Below are 6000 nucleotides of genomic sequence, written 5' to 3'. Positions count from 1 at the left end.
AAATAGTTTACAACCAAATGATGTGCTGTTACTAAGACGACAGCATTATCAAGACTAGGTCGTTGTATGCCATATACGTTGGTTATCCTCTTAACCAAAAAGTGTAGAGACACTGATATATCACACAGATGAAGTATCGGAGTACACTTTACTAAATATGACCATTCCGGAATGCTCTGCTGTCGAGAGATGTTTCGAGTGGATATGGGTATATATGTCCCTCAGACCTGATTAGCAAACAACTCACTATACTTTAGCATCGGACTAGCTGAATTTCTAATTCAGGGATGAAAGGTTACTAAATGCAGTCAAGTACTTGCGAAGTCGGTGTGTGAGTCAAGATGGAATTGACCCCTTCTAGTGATAGGAGATAATACCCTTGCATTCAACTTAGCATAACCTTGGCCAGGATAACCCTTGTTAGGAGTCATAGGATTTCTAAAGTTGAATCACAGAGTGAATGTACTATTATAGAGTTGACAGAACTCTGATGTCATCCTGGCATTAGAAGTCATAAGGATGAATTATACGGTAACCATAGTCCAGGGTTCCAAAATATTGCTTCGCATATATTCGGCCTATCCGGACGTCGGGTACCATTGCTATATGGTCACATCGATTAGTATAGGAAGTTATTCCTGTGCTACCGGCTTAGGTTGGAACTTATGGGGTCACACGCATAGAAGTTTTCAAGGTTGATCATAAAGGCTGATGGACGATTAAGAACCATCCAAGGACAATTTGATTAATTCGATTGACAAATTATCCAAAGTAAAATGTTGCTATAAAATAATTAAAGTAATTATTTGAAGATTTATTAGCAATTAGATTGCTAATGAACTCAATTTGATTAAGTAATTGGAATCGGAATGAGCCAAATTGAATTGGATTCAATTTGGGCTTCATCAGGGTTTGACCTAATCGGATTAAGTTCAACCCTAGAGGATTGTGCTTAAACAGGGTTTGACCTAATTGGATTAGGTTCAACCCAAGGAGATTGAGCTTGCCTTATTGATGGGACTTAACACAATTGGATTGGGTTTGATACGAATCGTTCGAACCTCAAAGTCCACATATCACTGTCTCAAGCATGGCGCCATGATTGAACTAATCTTAATGAGATTAAGATTTAAATTCAAACTAATGGCGCATGGGACATGTGGCAAATATCAAGAAGCTTCATCTGATGGGGCGACATGAAGGGATGAGATCATGAAAAGTTTTGGTAAGATCAAATCTTTTCACTTCATGGCGCCATGACACATGTCATGCACCCCACTCGCCCACTTCCCTTTGAGTTTGAATTTTGAATTCAAACTCCACCCACCTCCCAATGGTTCTCTAACTAATCTAATTGTAGGCGTGGGAAGTGGAGGAGAATGTGGAATGGGGCAACAATAAGAAGGTGTCTTCTTAGGGGTGTCACACACACAAAAACAAGATGTATTTGCATTCCATTTTCGTCCTAAGGTTTTAGGGTCCCTTGAGAAGTGTTCTTGGGTGGTGCATCCCTTGCTGATTTCAGAGGCGGTGAAGTTTTCTTCCTCTTCTCCAAATCCTCCATCTTCTTCCTTCCTGAAGCATCAAGTGTTGGTGACTTCAAGAACAAGAAAGATCTTCAGCCAAAACAGTGTTCTGCGCTAGCTAGCACTCCCGCAGAAACAAGATCAATCCGGAGCTTCGCGTGCATCATCTGTAGAGGCCAGACGATTGTGTGGCTGCGAAGCTCGAGCATCAGATCCATTTGTCTCTGTTTTCATAAAGGTATGAATCTAGAGATAATTGTGTGCTAATATTTGATAGGGTGCAATTCTCCAAGGTTCATACCTCTATTGGGGCTCCTCACGGAGTAATCTCCAGATCTTATTTAATGGGCATTCGGAGATTGATTGACACATTCAGAGATTAGTTGAATCTAACTTAGTTAAGTTTAGAACTTAACTAGGGTTGTTCCTTTCAAAACTTATGTTAATCATCATGGTTGTTTTTGCATAATTGTTTAAACGGTCCTTATATTTGAGATATGATCTCTTTTGCATGCTAGAATTAAAATGTTTAATTCGATCTTTTCGCTGCATTTTCACGAATATGTTTAAATTAGATCTAAAGTAGTTTTATGAATGATTTAGTTGTTGTTTATGCATGATTAATTAGATCTGAAAAATTGGATGCATGTGATGTATATTCATGTTAGTATATTTGATATAGAGAACATGAATAAATCTGAAATCATAAACTTGTATAGATTAGATCTAAATGAAATTTATGATTCATTTATTTTCTGATTTTGTATAACAAATCAAATCTGAAAACAAATGCATATGATGTATGTTGTTTAAGTTAATTCATATTAGTTTGTCTATGTGATATGCGAACATAATCGTCTAAGATTTAAATATGAATTAAATCTAAATTAAACATGATTAATTGCAAATCTCAGATCTAAAAATAAGTTTTAAAAACTGAAACTTTGTAATTAATATATAATTAAGAATAATGCAATGATCTGAATTTTCATAAACTTACACTTAATTAAGTGATGGTATAGCCACGGGTTTTGAAAAAGTTTTTTTATTTAATTTTCAGCATGCAACCACTTGTAGATCTTTGCATCTTCCTTGCCTTGCTTCTATGGAAGAAGAGGAAGAAGAAGCCCTCTTGTTGCCGTGAAGAAGGAGGAAGAAGCTTGGGCGTGGGAAGGAAAGAACCCCTTATTTTCTTGGCGTGTTGGCTCTTCTCATTTCTCTTCTCACGCTTCAATACCACCTTGGAAGAGGAAGAATACTTCCTCCTTGTTGCCGTGGGAGAAGAGAAGGAGAGGGAGAGCGAGAGGGAGGAGGCGTGGAGAAGAAGAGGCTTCCAATGCCTTCACACACGTCCAATGCCCCTTATTTATAATAGGTAGCTTAGGGTTTATCATGACCAGAGATAAACTTTACCTTTGCCGCCCACCCTTGGATTAATGCCAAATATCCATGGTGCATGATCAAGTGGATTAGAATCCACTTAGGTGGCACCTCAAATCAATGCATGACATATATCCTTGGATCTAGAGATTTGAGCCTAATAACATTGGGCTTGGACCTTTTTCATGGCGCCATGGTTGAGTCCTAATCAAATTAGGACTTGTCTCTTAATTAGACTAACTCCTAATCATATTAGGAGAATTAGATGGGGCGCCATGCATCATACGATGCCATGTGGGCTTTAGAGTCCGCATAGTGTGAACACGACTTCATGCATTTTCATCCTACGATGCCATGTGGCCTTTAAAATTCGCATAGTGTGAACACGACTTATGGCATATACCCTGATCTAATCAAGGTTGACCCAATCATGACCCAAACTCAATTTGGGTCGAACCCAATTTGATTTGGCTCATCAAATCAGCCCAATTGCAATCCAATTGCAATTAATTCCACTTAATTCTTCTTCCATTAACTAACAAACACTTAGTGGGTTAATTCAATCATCAATCATATTGATAATTGACACCAATTGTGATTCTAAATCACAATTATAATGATTTGACTAATCAAATTCTCTATGTGTGTGTGACCCCGTAGGTTCCATTCTGTTTGGTAGTGAGACATAATGAGATCCCTATCTCAATATCACTGAAACTCTTTTCAATGGACTGAAACAATTTCAATTCTACTCTTAGGATTCACTAATCACCAAGTGAATGCATTCGAGTCTCACAATTCACTAGTGACACCTAGCAGTATGTGGTGGCAACCTAGCAGAATGAAATGTCTGAAGCTCTAGGTGCAGTTAGCGTATGATACAGTTCATCTATCATAGATTCTGACAGGATGGAGATTATGGATAACTTGTTAAACCACATCGTCCGTCATATGTCAAATTTATTCGACTTTCAGTTCGAGATATAGAAAACTCTTCAAAATACCTGGCCAGAAATTTATCGAACTTAGTCTCATAAATTACATAGGATCACTCCTAATCTATCAAGGTCGATAGATCCCATCTAGATGCAACCCCATTCCAAAATGAACCTATTGCAGCCAATCCACACCACAAAGACCCAAATGGCTAGGGCCCAAGTTTACATGCTCGTCAAACTACAGCAACCTCATAGTGAATGGCTGAAGCATCGTAGGTCAAAGGACCAGTCATATAACTACAGTATAAGTGGTAACTAACAAGTAGATAGACATCTATGTGACTACTTTTTTTGATCACGCTCAGTACACTTATTCTCTAATAAGTACTTGTACAATCACTCCAGTGTTCCTACACTGTGGACTCGAGACTCATCCATCTGACTAAGTGATATGTGCACTAATCTCAATGGATCGATCAATGTTCCTCGTAATGGATCCATCGATCAAAAGCATTTAGAAATTAATCCCTAATGACACATGCCTCAAATTCTCAACTCCTTTAGAATATGTGTCATCATCTTATTAATTTCTTGGATGATTCATGGACATATACAAATATTAATGAATAATAAATTGCCCAATCTTATTAATTAATAATAGTCAAATTACAAATTTATACCCAGATTACAAATATGCATCAGCCACGTTGGCTTCTAAAGCTTTCTTCTAACATGGACCTATGCTCGCATGCCCAGGTCTCTTGTGTCCGGCTTGGGTTGGATCCAACCTCCTCTGGGCACGACTGGTGCCTGCTCATCTCCCTCCCGTCCGGTTCCCCTCCTTGGTCAGCTGCCACCCGCGGCGGTAGCCCTTGCATGGTTGCCCCGTCGCGTGCCGGCGCTCCTCGTCGTGTGCCGGGGTCTATTGAGGCCCTCTGCCTGTCGGCGCCACCTCCTCCACCGCCGCCCGCCCGACCATCTGCTTGGAAAGACCTGTGGCACAGCGGTCGCAGGGTCGAAGGGCTTCGCAAGTGCCTGGGCCGACCCGTGGTCACCTGGCCAGTTGGCCCCGCATCTCCTCGTTGGGCTCCTGGCCTAGTGAAACCCGTTTCACTGAGCCAAGCCCACTTCTCAAGCCCGCCGGAACTGGGCCCTCCTTGCCGCCATGGGCTTAGGCCTAGCCTGCGCCACCCTGCTCCTCAAGTTGGCCCATTGGGGCATTCAGGCCCGCGACCGCAGCTCGGAATGAGGTTCGGGCCTAGGCCTAGCCCCCGAGTTTGGGCTCGGTCACCGTTCGGCCGAGTGCGACCCGAAGTCAACTCAGGCTAAGTCGCAGGCTAACTTCTTAGGCTTCTGCCAGCCCTCGAAGTTCGGCAAAGACTCGGGCGCCGACGACCACTCCTTGGCCGGACTCAGCACCGAGTCAGTGGAGACTGGCCCCGGGCCAACTTGGTAGCGATCTCAGTCATCTTCATCCGCGTGCCAACCCTAGCGTCGCCGCCCCGTTGCACCCGAGCTCGAGTTGTTTCCATCCATGGGACAAAAACCGTTGGCCCCTGCCCTATTGATCCACTTGTCGCCCACTCCGAAACTCCACCTGACTCGCCGGCAGCTGTCGGATCCAATTTCTTCTCCAACCCATGGAGCCGGCATTCGCTTACGCATGCCCGATGTGGGTGCAGAGGAAGCAGAGACTTGGCAGGTCTTCATTGAAGGCCTGCCAAAATCTCTTCAAGCTTTCCTGGACAAAAGAACTAAGTAACGAGGGCTTACCGGCTTCGAACTCCACTCGCACCCGGGCGTACCCAATCTGCCACCCACTCATTGGAGAAGCTGTCAAGCTCCACCGGCCGCCCCGCCACCGCCACGATCTCGAAGATGGAGGCGCTATCCCAAATTTTCAGGGGAGACCTGGTAGCCTAGCCCAGACCACTATCTGGCTCACAATCTGGGTTCCCAGGGTGACATCAGCCTCCCACTCCATCGTTACAAGCTGGCCCGCCACCACCCATGGGCCGGTCACCAGCACCGTCGCACGCTCCTCTCCGATCCCAAACCGGATCATCATGAGGCCCTCCACCATTGGGACGACATCCACCGGGTGCTAGAGTTTGGCCTGCCTCTGATCTCCTGAGCCACCAGTTCCGGCGGCAGAT

The sequence above is a fragment of the Phoenix dactylifera genome, unplaced genomic scaffold (genome assembly GCF_009389715.1).
Source record: "Phoenix dactylifera cultivar Barhee BC4 unplaced genomic scaffold, palm_55x_up_171113_PBpolish2nd_filt_p 000263F, whole genome shotgun sequence".
Classification (NCBI taxonomy): Eukaryota; Viridiplantae; Streptophyta; class Magnoliopsida; order Arecales; family Arecaceae; genus Phoenix; species Phoenix dactylifera.
This window is presented reverse-complemented; position numbering follows the sequence as displayed.